This window comes from Herpailurus yagouaroundi, unplaced genomic scaffold (genome assembly GCF_014898765.1).
Source record: "Herpailurus yagouaroundi ecotype Mexico unplaced genomic scaffold, PumYag 355, whole genome shotgun sequence".
NCBI classification, from domain to species: domain Eukaryota; kingdom Metazoa; phylum Chordata; class Mammalia; order Carnivora; family Felidae; genus Herpailurus; species Herpailurus yagouaroundi.
Window position 1 is genome coordinate 7,795,552 of NW_024412572.1, and position 17,146 is coordinate 7,812,697.

A 17,146-nucleotide genomic window follows, 5' to 3' on the forward strand; every position below is an offset into this window, starting at 1 on the left:
ATCATTACCTGAGCTGAAACCAACTGAGTCACCCAGGTGCCCCTGGTAGCTTATTTTGAGAGAAACACTGATAGAGAAAGAGAGATGAGGATGGCAGAGAATGTGAAAGTAGCTTATGTTTTGGCTTGGAGAATAAAAGATTTATAGAAAAGGGAGGAAGATCTTATATATATTATTTCATATGTTATCTATATTATCTCTCTATAGTAATGATCTATATTCTAATAATAATAATAGCAATCATATTTTGAATATCTGCTATGTCTTAGATCTTTGGAATGTGTTAACCAGACAGTCCTCATGACAATCATGTTGGGTACAGATGATGAAACTGGAGAGGTGAAATGACTTGCCCAAACTCCCACACTTAGTAAGTGCAAAGCTGAGATTCATGTCTGAGTCCTTCCAGCTCCAAAGGCCATGTTCCATCTTCCTTGTCTCCCTGCTTTGTGGAAGACAGTACGCTTTCTCTCGGTGCCAGAAAACTGAATTAGAGTTATAGAGAAGGAATTGAAGCAACAGAGATTCAACTCAACATTAGGCAGAACTTTCCATCATGCAGAGTTGTCCAGAGATGAAATGAATAGCTCTACTGTGAGTTTCCAGTCCCTCAAAGGTCTTCAGGCACAGGCTAAGGGGCTGATGTTGAAGGTGCAGTGGGGGTTATTGAGTATTATAAGAAGGAGCCACCAGATGACCCATAGTGATCCCTCCTATTTTATTAGTCTATGTGAAGTAACTCCCCCAAATATACAAGCTAAAAGAGAAGGTCAGTTAATATGCTGGACCAATAACCAATCACTCTGAAATAATTCAAGGACTAATTGTGCCATCCAGTGTTATTAAAGCTTGTTATTTCTCATTCATTCATTCATTCATTCACTTACTCAACAAGTATTTTTCTGAGAGCCTACTATGTGCCAGGCCCTAGATATATAATGGTGATTAACACAGAGTCCCTCTCCTCAAGGCAGAGAAAAGTATAAATAGGTGATTTTAATTCTGTGTGTAAATATAATTAGGAAATTACAGGATGCTGAGGGATGCCTAGTGCGGCTAAGTGGAAACAATTCAGGAGCTACCAAGGTGAAACCCTGAAGAAAAGATAGAGATCTAGGCAAAGAAAACAGCACTTGTGAAAGGACTAGAGGCTTGAGAAACTATGGCTTGAATGGGAAACTCCAAGCCCAATCATGCACTTCGGGTGTGAGCGCCCCCTGCTGGTATGGGTGGACTTCCGCTCCCCTGCAGGGCCCAGTCTCCCCTAGCCCCACCATGGTGCATGTGACCTATGAGAGAGGATCCTCAGGTCTGTTCCAAGACAATGTCTCCTGCTGCTCTAAAACTTGCACGTTGAAGTCTTGCAAAGGGGCAGTTGGCCCTGAAGATTTCACTAGGCCAGAGCCATTCTGAATTTCTCCACAGAGATGGGGGCACCATTCTTTCTTCCACTAGGTATTATGCTTTGTCGCTGGGAAACAAAGCAGGGCTGCTTGTGTCCCGGTGTTTCTTGGAGTCCCTTGGTTCTGCTAGCATCAGCTGCAGTTCATTACACTCACATGGCAGGGAGTGGGCAGGGTGTTATAGGGGGCAGGAGAGGGGGAGGGGAAGAACTTGGAAATGACAGCTCTGTTTCTTCCAACTCCGTTCTTTTCCCCCCAAAACCCCAGCACACAACTCTTCCATACAGACACCTTCCCACCTCATGCAGACAGAACACTGTGGGTCTTACATCCTTTCAACAACTTGGACACATCTGATTCCCAGTGGGGGGCACAGCCCAGATTCAACCTGGGATCCCTATGATGAGTACATCTATATCTAGGTGTGCTTGTGGAACACCAAAATGTGACAGGTAAGGGGATCATCTTATTATTTTCCTACCTCCAAGGCAGGACTGTACTTAAACCATCTCAGACAGATGGTTAACTGTCCTATTTTAAAAGATCTCTAGGGAGGACGATTTCGCAATTCCCCATGGCTGTCTGTTCTAGTATTTAATCATCTTCATTACCAGCGAGTTCTTCTTTATGCTACATCTAAATCTCTTTGGTTGTGATTTAAGTCTTGTTCCTTGAGGGTAGATGCTGTGGATCTTCTGCTTTATGGGAGGGAAGGATTCTGGTCCTAATTTTGCAGGCTTGGGAATCATCCATTCTATTTTAACCCCCTTCTTTGGGGGTTATTTATTTATTTTTTAATTTATAAACATGAGGGTTGAGTTAGGGCTGGTTCCCAAGAGTTGTCTAGCTCTAAAAGCTGTGACATCTCAAACTAAAAGTGCTGCACAGGTATCCTGTGTGATTCAATACTCTGTAGAAAAAAGAATGCTTTGCTGCATGAAAAGCTTGTGGCTGAAATTTGAAATGAGGCCATATAGACCTAGTCCAGAAAGCCATCTTTCCATTAGTGACATAGGATGGGACTTTAGGAAGGGATGGACAATGGAGGGGCTGCTGCCACTCAAAGCTGGACCTTTCAGAGTCTCTGCAGGGCCATCCATGACCACATTTTGTGGGTGCTATGCCAGCCTCTAGTCCCTGACAACTGAGAAAGTGAATACCTGGTTGTATAGAAGGCTAGCTTTTCACCCTCCCCAACCTTCTCTATCTTTAAAAAGTCAGTGCTTTCGGAAGGATAATACGTTAAGCCAATACTGTGTAACTCTTCAGTGAACTGAGAAAGGAGCTGTCACAGACTCATTTTTGGTTTAGAGAGGCAGTGGTTGGCATGGGAAGATTCAGGCTGCCTGAGGATGGAGGTTTGCCAGGAACGAAGACAAAGGCTCCACACAAAGAGCAAGAGGATGCTGAACACAAAGTTCACTTATTTCCCATTTTTTTCTAAAGCATTCTTGTCTGCTACCTTTGGTATGCGTGTTCAGAGGACAGTTTGCTGAAGGCTGGTATTAGCTCACTTTAGGGGATAGCTGTTGGGCACAGTTTATCCCAGGCAAAGTTCTACCAGCTAAGCTCACTGAGCATCCGGCCTCATCGGTACAGATCTTTCTCGACTTATAATGGGGTTATGTCCTGATAAATCAATTGTAAGTTGAAAATATCAGAAGTCAAAAGTGCACTTAATACACCTAACCTCCCGAACATAACTTAGCCTAGCCCACCTTGATACTTACGCTAGCTTCCAGTTGGGCAAAATTATCTAACATAAAGCCTATTTTATAATAAAGTGTTGAATATCTCATGTAATGTATTGAAGACTACTGAAAGTGAAAAACAGCATGGCTGTAAGGGTAAAGAATGGTTATAAATGTATCAATTGTTGGCCATGTGATCACGGGGCTGACTGGGAGCTGAGGCTCACTGCTCCTGTCCAGCATTATGTGAGAGAGGATTGTATCGCATATTGCTAGCCCAGGAAAAGATCCAAAATTCAAAATTCAGAATCCAAAATTCAAAGTACACTGAATGCATATTGCTTTTGCACCTTCGTAAAGTCAGAAAGTCTTAAGTTGAACCATCATGAGTTGAGAACCATTGGTCCCTAGCAGTGAAGGCAGCTTCAGCCAATGACAGGATCACATCATGAGACAGATTAACCTACCACTCACTTGTATACTCTTACCTCCTCAAGTTCTTTAAAAAGCTACAGAAATAAAGAATTTGTTGTTGGGTAGGCATGCCAGGAATTTTAATCTTCTACAAATATAAATGTGAGATTGTTGAATTTCTCTTGCTTTTATTACTGGTATCATCAAACACAGCCCTAGACTCACTGTCTGCTGACAGCCATTCTTGTTTTATTATCTCAGAGTTAGCTGGGAGTTAAAGTGTATTAAGGACCTAACTCGGTCTTGAAATTATTTGTTAAAAACTGTAGGGTACTTAGATAGCTATATACTGTATGATTCCAACTCTATAACATCTGGAAAAGGCAAAACTATAGAGACAGTAAAAAGATCAGTGGCTGGGATGGGGAAGAGATGAATAGGCGAGCAAAGAGGATTTTTAAGGCAGTGGAAATACCCTATATGATATTATAATGATGGATATAGTCATTATACATTTGTCCAAACCCACTGAATGTATAATACTGAGAATGATCTTGTGGGTAAACTATGGATTTGGGGTAATTACGCTGTCAATATAGGTTCATCCTTGGTAAAACAAAACAAAACAAAACAAAACATAACACTCTGGTGAGGGATGTTGGTTCATCAGAGAGGGGATGCTTCTCCTTCTCAACTTTATGGTAAACCTAAAACTGTAGCAAAACAAAACAAAATAAAAATAAAAAATCACGTTGTGCCTCTGAAGGGGAGAGAAAGAGCAGGACCATCCTACCTGGATTCGAGTCTTTTAGGAAGGGGTGTGGGCAGATAAAGCGGGGGTGTGTTGCAGAGCCCATTCTTACCATTGTACAAGTCAGGGAAGAATTTAAATTAGCTCAGGATTCTAACCATCCCCCACCTGATGAATAGCACAAAATTTTGAAAATACCTGAGCCTTCTATATAGCTTTTCAAAGCTTGGGGACTGGCAGCATCCTCCTCCTCCGGGAGCTTGTAAGAGAAATGCAAAATCTCAGGCTCCACCCCGTCTGTGGAATCAGTCTGTATTTTAACAAGATCCCCAGCTGACTCATATACATATTAAAATTTCAGGGGCAGCTGGGTGGCTCTGTTGGTTAAGAGTCTAACATCAGCTCAGGTCATGATTTCCCGGTCTGTGGGTTTGAGCATCAGGCTCTGTGCTGACAGCTCAGAGCCTGGAGCCTGCTTCAGATTCTGTGTCTCCCTCTCTCTCTATCCCTCCCTGGCTGTGCCTGTGCGCGCGCGCTCTCTCTCTCTCTCTCAAAAATAAATAAACATTAAAAATTTGTTTTAAAAATTTGAGGAGCACTGGAAAATGAGAGTCCTTCCAGGTAGAGTCTTAGCATACGATCCCAGGCAAAATTGTGAAGGAGTTCTTCGAATTCACTAATCTACTTTTTGATAGTCTTTTTTCTCATTCAAGTTTTCTTCTCCCTCCATTCCTTTCTACTCTCGTCCCCTTCTCCCCAGACTGCCCCCCCTCTAAAAAAAAGCCCAGATAGACAAATAATAACACAGACTGTATACTCAGTATGGCCCAGGTCCCCTTACATACTGGGACAAAAGAGATATGAGAAGATAATTCATGTTAAATTGTAAGTGACTTCAAAACTTGAAGAGTTCTTTTGTTGGGATATTATAAAATAGGATACTTAATAAATCACTAACCTAAAGAGTGCATTTCTATTTGTAGAAACTGAGTCATTGTGGTACTCTGATAAAGACTGTAGACATCTGGGGGATAGGGTGACTTTCTTAACACTCATTTGACACTTTGTAGGCAACCACTTAACTACATAACAGACTGACTCAACTGAAAGGATGACCCCTAAAGCTTCTCAGACTGGTAAGTCCTCATTGCTCACAGACACTAAATTCTTAGTGCTGCATCTCAGATACGTTTTTCTTATCTGTATTATTTTCATGTACTTGGCCACTTAAGGTACTAAGTCCAGGTTTAAAAATACGTGATGGGTCACCTGGGCGGCTTGGTTGGTTGAGCGACGAACTTTGGCTTAGGTCATGATCTCATGGTTCATGAGTTTGAGCCCCGCATCAGTCTCACTGCTGTGGAGCTTGCTTTGGATCTTCTGATCCTTTCTCTCTTTCTGCCCCCCAGCTCTCTCTGTCAAAAATAAATAAAGTATTAAAATAAGTGATGGATGTTAGAAGAGTTTTGATAAGCCAAAGAAACATAAGAGAATTTTATTTTTAAAAAATTTTAAAAAGTTTATTTTGAGACAGAGACAGCGTGAGTGGGGGAGAGAGAGGGAGACAGAGAATCCCAAGCAGGCTCCGTGCTGCCAGTGCAGAGCCCAACATGGAGCTTGAACTCACAAAACCGTGAGATCATGACTTGAACTGAAACCAAGAGTCAAATTCCTTAACTGACTGAGCCACCCAGGTGACTCAGAATCTAAGAGAATTCTTGGGGCACTTGGCTGGCTCAGTCAGTAGAGCATTTGATTCTTGATCTCAAGGTCACGAGATCAAGCCCCACGTTGGGCCTAGAGCTTACCAAAAAAAAAAAAAGGGGGGTGGTGGAATTGTTGAGATAATATTTCTGGAGATACGTGGACCCATGCTTAATAGGTGCTAGTGGTTTGCCAGGCAGCTTTGACATGTGATAAATGCTCAGATGTTTTTGTGTCCATTTTCTTTCCAGTTACTGTAGGAACAGATCTGACTTGCGTGATATTTCCCCTTTTTATTGCTTGATCTGATTTTTCTCTCATTTAAGTCACTTCCTAGAGATGTAATCCAACATCACAGCAACTCCCTGACTATCCTGGGCCCAAATGTTATCAGAGGTGAAATCCCTAAACATGAATTTTGTCAATAAGTGATAGTAAAAGACAGATGCTAGGAAAAGGAGATGGATAAATACAGGTGTTACAGATGGGACACCGGCAAATGCAAGGATTGCAAATGCTTTGTAAGTAAACACAGCTTTTATAGGTAGGAAATTGCAAAATACAGTTGCTATGAGCGATGGTCTTTGGGGCCAACAGTCAGCCCCTTGCTACAAACAGGGGCCTCTTACTAGAAAAATAAGAGTCAAAACATGCATATAGGGTCCCAGATCCCTAGAAGAGGGTCTTTTTAGCTAGATAGCCCACTAAACAATGATGAGCAGACAAGTGAAGCAATTTAATTTAGTTTAAAACTAAATTAGTTCTAAATTTAGTTTAAAAACTAATCATTGTGGGTAACCTACCAGGGAGCTTCGTCAGGAACATTAACTACCAGCTCAAGGCCACCCTTTCATGTAGATACTTCTGTGAAGTGATTGAGAGAAGTAGGGCAGGTCTCCTGGTCTCAAAATATCTCCTCTGCAGTCTGTAATATGCCTAAAATTGCACCATTAGCAAATATTCCTTTGGATAAACTCCCTACCACCTCCAGAGATTGATAGAACAATCATTCATTCATTCATCAAATGTTTCTTAACCACTTACTATGAACCAAACACTATTCTAGGGAACAGAAATTTATAGGCAAATACAACATGGTTCTTGCTCTTGAGATGCTCAAAGTCTAGTCAAAGGGACAGGAGGTAAACAAATAACTCGAATAAACAAATGGCAATTAGCAATATAACTAGTGCTCTGATACAGATAATTGCAAGGCTCTGTGGGGGACAGAGGAAGAGAATTCTCACCCACCTGAACAGGTGAGGCTTCAGGACATGATTCTTGACCTGAGTCATAGGATACAAAGGATGCCAGACAGATGCCAGACAAGTGCCACACAGATGTCAAGGATAGGGGTTGGCAACTTGGATGTGGAGAGAAGGAATGGGAGGTGATTTTGGACTATGGGGCTCTGTAAGCAGGAGGGAGCATCACTGTGTCTAGGCAGAGGAGAATAGACCTTGGGTTCCCATGGAACATCATGTAGGTATTGCATGCCTATGTGTGTTTAGAGAGTGCTTCTGCAAATTGGGGAGAGGAGGCATGGCAGAATTTATGCCCAGAGATGGAGGATGGCGCAGACCAATTTGTCTACTTGGTCACTTTGTTGAAGGTATGATAGCACCATATTTCTCTTCATTCAACGTTCACCCATTCCTCTTTATTCAACGTTTTGCCACCCACATGCAGCTTTTCTATCCAGTGAAGTCTCACTCCATAGCTTCAGCAATGAGAGAGTTAACCAGCAGATTTTTGAGGTTAGACAGTTAAACTCCATCTGTGTGGTTTTTTTTTTTTTTTACATTCATAATTTCGGCATTTAAAAAACTATTGAATATGGCTTAAATGGGGTCTTTGTGTAATGGGAAATGTTTTAAGCCCCATGCTTACCAAACTTCTATAACATTGATCTGTCCCAGGAAATGGAGCCTGCTCTGCCCTCTGCAGTACAATTCATCTTAATGGGACCTTAGCTAAATGCATGACTTGGCAGCAAATAATTTGGTTAATCTAAGTACTCCCTTTACAGGATTTGCTTTTGGAGTTTTAAGGGAAATTTTCAAGCAGAAAATGGTTACTGGGATAAAATTGTTGAAATTTAGTTTGCCTTTCATGGGAAATTTGGCAGAATTTGGTTATCAAACTCCAGGTGTAGGCTGGGTAGTGTGGAGACATTGAATATTCTTGACTTCTGCTTCTGAAGAATTGGTTTCAAATATTTTCTCTTCAAATAGGTAGTGTGGACTCTTACATAAGCAGTGGTGGCCAACTCTTTCCCCTTTTTCCAAAAAAGGAATTAAAAAACAAAAAGAAATGACTGGAATTGTGCTTAATGATACTCAGGTTGGACCAGAAATGATTACTGGGTGCTACCACAGATTGTCAAATATGATTTAAAATTCCATCTTTCTGGTAATTTTCTACTTCCTGCTATTTTTCTACTTTTACTCACCACATGTTTTCATATTAATGTTGTTTTATACTCAGAACCCTCTCCTTGGGGGTTTTGCAGTTTATGGTTGAGGGAACTGATACTCAAAGAACATAAGAGACTTGGCTAAAGTTACACAGCCAGGTAGGAATAGATACAAGCTTTGAACTCAGATTTCATTCTAATACCTAACCTTTTTGGCTCCCAGACTGTACATGAAAATATGACAGATTCAGATCTGTTCAATAAATCCTGACTGAAGGCCAGAACCAGGAGAATTTCTCCTGAGGCTGAGAAAACCCAATCTCAAGTTGTTGAAAGGGTAGACCCAAGCAGTGAAGTCCAATAGTCTTCTCTGTTGGGTCTCTATGGATTAAAAACATACTTGAAAATTGAATGATTCTGTCATGGAATAAAATACAAATAATCTGGGGTCAAAAAGAATCCTCAGGAGTGTTTGGATTGTCATTTTCCAAAGGATGTTTTCTATACTCTCTGGGATAACCAGAGACATGACCACATGACACTTAGCATCTCTTTCTCTAAGAATCTCAAGACTAAAAACCTTGAGAAGGGAGGCAAATTGCTCAAGACCATGTTGGGGATAAACAAAGGGTGGGAAGGAGAAATCAGACATGTTAATTTGTTTCACAAACACGTGTTTATAGACCAGGCACCTGGCGTTGGGAGCCCACCTCTCCTTCTGAAGAGCAGTGCACACCAGTGTGGAGGCAGAGTTAGCCTATCCATAGGCTGCCCTAGGTGGGCCTCCCTGGGCATCAGTCCTTGTTGAGCCAGGAGTCCCTACACTGCTTTGCTTGCATATTTCCCAAAAAGAGTTTCAAAAAGTATGTGCTTCACTATACATTTTCAAGTTAACATCCAAAAATTTTCAAAATAAGTTTAAATGGTTGTAAATGATGCAATTTCTGGTGCTTTGTAGATCTTGACAGTTTAAAATAAAATAAAACTGTTGCACCCCTCTTTAAAAAGTTTCCAATGAAATATAAACACCATCGCTATTTGAAACCTCTATTTATCCACTCAAAAATATTATATAAAAGCTGTTTTTTTTTTTCAACGTTTATTTATTTTTGGGACAGAGAGAGACAGAGCATGAACGGGGGAGGGGCAGAGAGAGGGAGACACAGAATCGGAAACAGGCTCCAGGCTCTGAGCCATCAGCCCAGAGCCTGATGCGGGGCTCGAACTCACAGACCGCGAGATCGTGACCTGGCTGAAGTCGGACGCTTAACCGACTGCGCCACCCAGGCGCCCCTAAAAGCTGTTTTTTAAATAAGATTTTGCATCATTTCTTTTTCACCTTAGAAACATATTTCCATTTCATTTCCTCCATAAAAGTTTACCCTGATGCAATATATTTTTATGCTGAAAAGTCTCTCATTGATTACACAATGATACTATTCTGCAACAAAAAGAGGTATATAAATTTAAATGTAAATTAAAAAAATTTCCTGTCACTATAAGGCTTGGTGCTACAAGTTTCTTCTGAGTTGAATTATCATCACAAATATTATTAATATACAATCGAGCAAGACAACATACATACATTATGAGCTTTTTTAAAAATTCAAGTATGATTAACATACAGTGTTACATTAGTTTCAGGTGCACAAAATAGTGGTTCAACAATTCTATACATTTCTCAATGCTCATCAAAAAAAGTGTACTCTTAATTTCCTTTATCTATTCCATGTGTCTCCCCACTCACCTCCCCTCTGGCAACCACAAGTTGGTTCTCTGTATTTAAGAGACTGGTTTTTTTTTTTTTTTTGTCTCTTTTTTTCCTTTGTTTGTTTATTTGCTCTCTTTCTTAAATCCCATATATGATGAAACAATATGTATTTATCTTTCTCTGACTGACTCATTCACTTAGCATTTTACCCTCTAGCTCTATCCACATTGTTGCAAATGGCAAGATTTCATTCTTCTTTATGGCTGAGTAATACTCCATTGTATAAATATACCACATCTTCTTTATCCATTCATCTCTGGTTGGGCACTGGAATTGCTTCCATATCTTGGCTACCATAAATTCCACTGCAATAAGGCATACAGGGGCATAAAATCTTTTTGAATTAGTGTGTTTGTATTCTTTGGGTAAATACCCAGTAGCGGAATTACTGGATCATTCTATTTTTAATTTTTCGAAGAACCTTCAAAAGCCTCCACAATGGCTGCACCAATTTGCATTCCCACCAACAGTGCATGAGTGTTCCTTTTCTCCACATCCTCACCAACAATTATTTGCTGTGTTTTTGATTTTAGCCATTCTGATGTATGTAAAATGATATCTTATTGTGGTTTTAATTTGCATTTCTCTGATAAAAAGTGATGCTGAGCATCTTTTCATGTGTTTGTTGAATATCTATATATTTTTTTGGAAAAATGTGTATTTTTAATTGGATTATTTGGTTTTTTGGTGTTTTAGTTATATAAGCTCTTTATATATTTCGGCTATTAATCCCCAATGAAGTAATGATTAATATAAAAGTTAAAAATTATCCCAAATGTATCTCTTACAAAGATGGACGACTGGAGAGGGTATGGTGTCTGATTAAAGGAGGCTTTCTGGACATCAGTATTTCAAATATCTCCTTTTTTGGTGCCCTGGTGGTACTCGCATCACAGGGAAATGGATCACGGAAGGATGTGTGTGTGTGTGTGTGTGTGTGTGTGTGTGTGTGTATAAAGGCATGACTTTCTTCTGTCATGTGAATGAAGGATGCCTGTGAAAGCTCAGAAGAGAAAGAGAAAGTGGCTGGCAGCCTCCAGCCTCTGCCCCAGTTTGTCCTCCAAATAGTGTTAAGATTGGATATATGTGAAAGTTGGGGATCTGGAAACTGATTCCATTAAAACAATCCATGTACCATGAAGATAACACATACATCAGTTTGAAGATGCCATAAACTACTCCAAATACTTTCCAAACCTGCTTAGGAAATTGCTAACATGTTCTTGATATATCTAGATAAGACTAGTTTGCCTAGACTATTCAATATAAATACAGGCATAAATATACCTTTACTTTCAGTAGATTTTAAGAGAAAAGTGTGTTTGGGGGATATTTCATCTACAGAATCAGTTGAAGTGGATATTGTCATTGATTTATCTAGAACAAATAAAAGCTATTATATGCCACATAAATTATAAATGCTGTCAATATTACTCTATCACAAGATTGTTATGGTTACAACATACCCTCTTATGAATTAGAATCATTGAATGATTTTATGCTGATTGGAATGGGAACCAATTCAACTAATCAGAACTTGGCATATCCCTAGCACACATGGGTCACAGACACACAGAGTTGTTGATTTATACTAGTCCGTTAGTCAGGATAGGCAATGTCGCACATTGGTGATGACTTCCACATTTTGGAGACTTAGTACAATAAATGCTTCTTTTTTTAAAAACAATTTTTTTTAACGTGTATTTATTTTTGAGACAGAGAGAGACAGAGCATGAACGGGGGAGGGTCAGAGAGAGGGAGACACAGAATCTGAAACAGGCTCCAGGCTCTGAGCTGTCAGCACAGAGCCCGATGCAGGGCTCGAACTCACGGACCGCGAGATCATGACCTGAGCCGAAGTCGGCCACTCAACCGACTGAGCCACCCAGGAGCCCCAATAAATGCTTATTTCTTGCTCATTCTATATATCCAGAGGGGGGTTGTGGGAGAGGTTCTGCTGCACAAAGTCACTCAAGGATCTAGGCTGATGGATGCTTCTCAGTCTTGTAGCTGCACCATCTGGATTATGTGGCAGAAGAGAGAAATGGGAACATCGCAATGGGTCTTTCATCACCTCAAACTTGAAGCGACACATGTCATTTTTACTTACATTTCATTAGTCGGAACTAGTCCCACAGTGTGTACAGGTACAGAGTAATTGAGAAGTGCACTCTTCCATGTGCCCAGAAGGGGAGGAAAACAGAATATTATTGGAATTAAACTGTAGTAAAGTTGATATAGGTGTCAGTTCATAAGCAGCATTAATCATCTTGGAAAAAAATGATTACCAAGGGTTGGTGATAAATAATAAAACAACGAGGTTATATTCATTGCAAAAAATGATTATAGAAGCAGGACTGAACATGAGAGAAACAGAAAACTTGAATCTGTTTTGGAAAAAGGCAAAACTGGCAAACTTTGAAAGAATGAAACTTGTCTTCAAATATGACTTTTTTTTACCTAAGACCTCTCTAGTAGGTAGAGCTGGTTCTGCAGGGTCATATGAAGAGATAGTTCCAAGTCTCCTGTTGCACTTGAAAACTCTGCCAACTTCTTGACTCTACCAGTCTCCACCTGGTTACTGAATTGAAGTCATTTAGCAAGTTCATGATAGTCATCACTAGGAAGATATTCTTTTTGTGGACCATGTAAGCCCTTCAGCTTTGCTTTGTCTAAGTTGTTACCTAGATGTGTTATGGGGCATTGACCTCACTGTAATGGTGGTAATGTTCAGCTATAACTTCTCCATCTCCTGGGACTTGGAAAAATCACTTTTCAACAATTTAGAAGATAGAGTGACTAAGCCAGATCAAGCGTAATTAGTTATAGGAAATTTGGGTTTACTTTCTGAGAATGTAAATATTTGGAATTATTCTTATCTAAGTAGCTTATATTAGTATTCTTTCAGATTTAGTACAGGGAGGGGACTGCTGCAGGTTGGTCCAGGGTATCCCAATAAAAGATCCTTAGAATTTATAGTCAGAATAGAGGACCATCTTCAAAAAAGAGGTCTTAGGGAAAAAACATCCTTCTCTTGTCCAATAGGGTACTCTTCCCCCAAATGTCAGGCAAAGGGCTACCTCACCTATGTCAGATCAAGAACCCAAAATTTTCAAGGCTATGAGAACTCTAGTCTAACATGATTTGTGATCTTCTAGGGAAGCAAGGTGGAAATTAATGCCATGGAATTCTAAAAGGGATAGATGCAAAGTGACTACTCAATAAAGAATGATCCAGAGCACAGGTATGAACTGAACCATTATCCATCGGTAAGAAAGAGAAAAACCAGGTGTCAGAGAGAAAAGACATTTAATACCAGCTGAAATATCAAAGGAAAGGTGAAATTACCAACAGTGGTATTAATAGGAGGGCTGTGGATTGAACAAGAGAGTTGATAACTGATTTCTGATGGCCAGGGGGGGAAAACATGTTTTAAAGATAATAGAGAACTTAGAATGCATTTACAAAAGGATGGAGGGAGAGGAAAGAACGTTTATAAAGTTGGTTAGAAGAGGAAGGTTCTGGAAGGTTTACTGAAGAAAACACTTTACAGTTTACTTTGAAAAACATTTTCAGGGCACCTGGGTGGCTCAGTCAGTTAAGTATCCCACACTTGATTTTGGCTTAAGTCATGATCTCCCAGTTTCATGAGTTTAAGCCCTGTATCAGGCTCTACTCTGATAGTGCAGAGTCTGCTTGACATTCTCCCTCTCTCTCTGCCCTTCACCTGTTCATGCTCTGTCTCTCAAAATAAATAAATAAACTTAAAAAAATTTTTTTAAATAAAATAATAATATTGCTCCAAAAATAGTAAGATACCTAGGAATAAGCCTAACCAAAGAGGTGAAAGATCTATACTCTGAAAACTATAATACTGCTAAAAGAAATTGAATATGACACAAAGAAATGGAAAGACATTCTATGTTCATAGATTAAAAGAACAAATATTGTTAAAATGTCTATAATACCCAAGAGCACCTGGCTGGCTCAGTTGGAGGAGCATGTGACTTGATCTTGGGGTCATGAATTTGAGCTCCACATTGAGTATAAAGATTACTTAAATAAATAAAACTTTAAAAAATGTTTATACTACCCAAAGCAATCTACACATTTAATGTAATCCCCATCAAAATACCAACAGCATTTTTTCACAGAACTAGAACAAATAATTTTTTTTTTAATTTGAGAAAGAAAGAGAGAGAGCACAAGTTGGGCAGAGAGGCAGAAGGGGAGAGAAACAGAGAGAGAGAGAGAGAGAGAGAGAGAGAGAGAGAGAGAATACCAAGCAAGCTCCATGCTTAGTGCAGAGCCTGATTAGGGGCTCAATCTATCTTATGACCCTGGGATCATGACCTGAGCCAAAATCAAGAGTGGGACGCTCAACCTACTGACCCACCCAGACACCCTGAGAACAAACAATTCTAAAATATGTATAGAACCACAAAAGAACCTGAATAGCCAAAGCAATCTTGAAAAAGAAAAAGCAAAGCTGGAGGTATCACAATTCTGGACTTCAAGTTACATTACAAAGCTATAGTAGTCAAAAAAGAGTGGTACTGGCACAAAAATAGGCACATAAATCAATGGAACAGAATAGAAAACCCAGAACGAACCCACAACTCTATGGTTAATTAATCTTCAACAAAGCAGGAAAGAATATCCAATGGGAAAAATAATTTCTCTTCAACAAATGGTGTTGGGAAAACTGGATAGGAACATGCAAAAGGATGAAACTGGACGATTTTCTTATACCTCACAAAAATAAATTAAAAGTGGATTGAAGACCTAAATGTGAGACGTGAAAACTTAAAATCCTAGAAGAGAGCACAGGCAATAACTTCTCTGACATCAGCCACAGCAGCTTTTTTTCTAGATGAGTCCCCCCTGAGGCAAGGGAAACAAAAACAAAAATAAACTACTGGGATTACATAAAAATAAAAAAACTTCAAGGAGCCTGGGTGGCTCAGTTGGTTAATCATCAGATTCTTGATTTCTGCTCAGGTCATGATCTCACGGTTCATGGGTTTGAGCCCCACGTGGGGCTCCACGCTGATAGTGCAGAGCCTGCTTGGGAATCTCTCTCTCCCCCTCTCTCTTCCCCTCCCTCACTTGTTCTCTCTCAACAATAAATAAACTTTAAAAGAAAAAAAAACACAAAATAAAAAGCTTCTGCACAGCCAAGGAAACAATCAACAAAACTAAGAGGGAACTCATGGAGTGGAGAAAGATATTTGCAAATGACATATCTGATAAAGGGTTAGTACCCCAAATATATAAAGAACTTATAAAATTTAACACTCAAAAACAAATAAACCAGTTAAAAAATGGGCAGAAGACATGAACAGACACTTCTCCAAAGAAGACACATAGATGGCCAACATACACATGAAAAAATGCTCATCATCACTATCATCAGGGAAATGCAAATCAAAACTACAATGAGATATCGCTTCACACCTGTCAGAATGGCTAAAATTAACAGCACAGGAAGCAACAGGTATTGGTGAGGATTTGGAGAAAAGGAACTCTTTTGTACTATTGGTGAGAATGCAAACTGGTGCAGCCACTGTGGAAAACAGTATGGAGTTTCCTTAAAATATTAAAAATAGGGCGCCTGGGTGGCGCAGTCGGTTAAGCGTCCGACTTCAGCCAGGTCACGATCTCGCGGTCCGTGAGTTCGAGCCCCGCGTCGGGCTCTGGGCTGATGGCTCAGAGCCTGGAGCCTGTTTCCGATTCTGTGTCTCCCTCTCTCTCTGCCCCTCCCCCGTTCATGCTCTGTCTCTCTCTGTCCCAAAAAATAAATAAACGTTGAAAAAAATTTAAAAAAATATTAAAAATAGAATTACCCTAGCGGTGGCTGGATGGCTTAGTCAGTTAAGTGTCTGACCCTTGATTTAAACTCAGGTCATGATCTCATGGTTGGAGGTTCAAGCCCCGCATCAGGCTCTGCGCTGACAGTGCAGAGCCTGCTTGAGATCCTCTCACTCCCTCTCTCTCTGCCCCTCCCCTGCTTGCGCTCTGTCTCTCTCAAAATAGATAAATAAACTTGAAAAAAAAAACAAAAAGCAGAACTACCCTACAATCCAGTGATCATACTACTGGGTATTTACCCAAAGAATAAAAAAAAACACTAATTCAAAGGGATACATGCACGCCTATGTTTACAGCAGCATCTACAATAGCCAAGATATGGAAGCAGTCCAAGTGTCCATCGATTGATGAATGGATAAAGGAGATGTGATACGTATATACAATGGAATATTATTCAGCCATAAAAGGAATGAAATCTCGCCATTTGCAAAGACATGGATAGAGCTATTGAGTATTATGCTAAGTGAAATAAGTCAGTCAGAGAAAGACAAATACCATATGATTTTATTCATATGTGGAATTTAAGAAGCAAAACAAGCAAAGGGAGAAAACAAGAGAGAGAATCAAGAAACAGACTCTTTTTTAAAAAAATATTTATTTTTGAAAGAGACAGAGCTTGAGCAGGGGAGGGGCAGAGAGAGAGGGAGACACAGAATCCAAAGCACATTCAGGCTCTGAGCTGTCAGCACAGAGCATAATGTGGGGCTCAGACCCACCAAGGGTGAGATTATGACCTGAGCCAAAGCCAGATGTTTAACCAAATGAGCCATCCAGTAGGAAACAGACTCTTAACTACAGAGGACTGATGTGTTCCAGAGGGGAGGTGGAGCAGGGTAGGTGAAATAGGTGGTGGAGATTAAGGAATATACTTATGATGAGCACCAAGTGATGTAAAGAAGTGTTGAATCACTATATTGTACACCTGAAACTAATATTACACTGTACATTAAATAACTGGAATTAAAATGGAAAGTTAAGGGGCTCCTGCATGGCTCAGTTGGTTGAATGTCTGACTCTTGATCTTGGCTCAGGTCGTGATCTCAGTAGCTCTGCACTGAGCATGGAGCCTGCCTGGGATTCTCTCTCTCTCTCTCTCTCTCTCTCTCTCTCTCTCTCTCTCTCTCT

The 17,146-nt window shown here is 40.1% G+C and overlaps 1 protein-coding gene and 1 long non-coding RNA gene across 26 annotated transcripts in view; one reads left to right on the forward strand and one right to left on the reverse strand.

Annotated features, from left to right (window-relative positions):
• CACNA1C (calcium voltage-gated channel subunit alpha1 C) overlaps nt 1-17,146 on the forward strand; it is a 761,926-nt gene that overhangs the window by 70,299 nt on the left and 674,481 nt on the right. The window lies entirely within an intron of this gene.
• LOC121022117 (uncharacterized) overlaps nt 12,048-17,146 on the reverse strand; it is a 15,277-nt gene continuing 10,178 nt past the window's right edge. For all 3 annotated transcript variants that reach the window (XR_005786816.1, XR_005786815.1, XR_005786814.1), the window contains 2 exons: nt 12,261-12,322; nt 12,048-12,169 (listed from right to left, as the gene is read on the reverse strand). This is a non-coding gene — a long non-coding RNA (uncharacterized LOC121022117). The remainder of the gene's footprint in view (nt 12,170-12,260; nt 12,323-17,146) is intronic.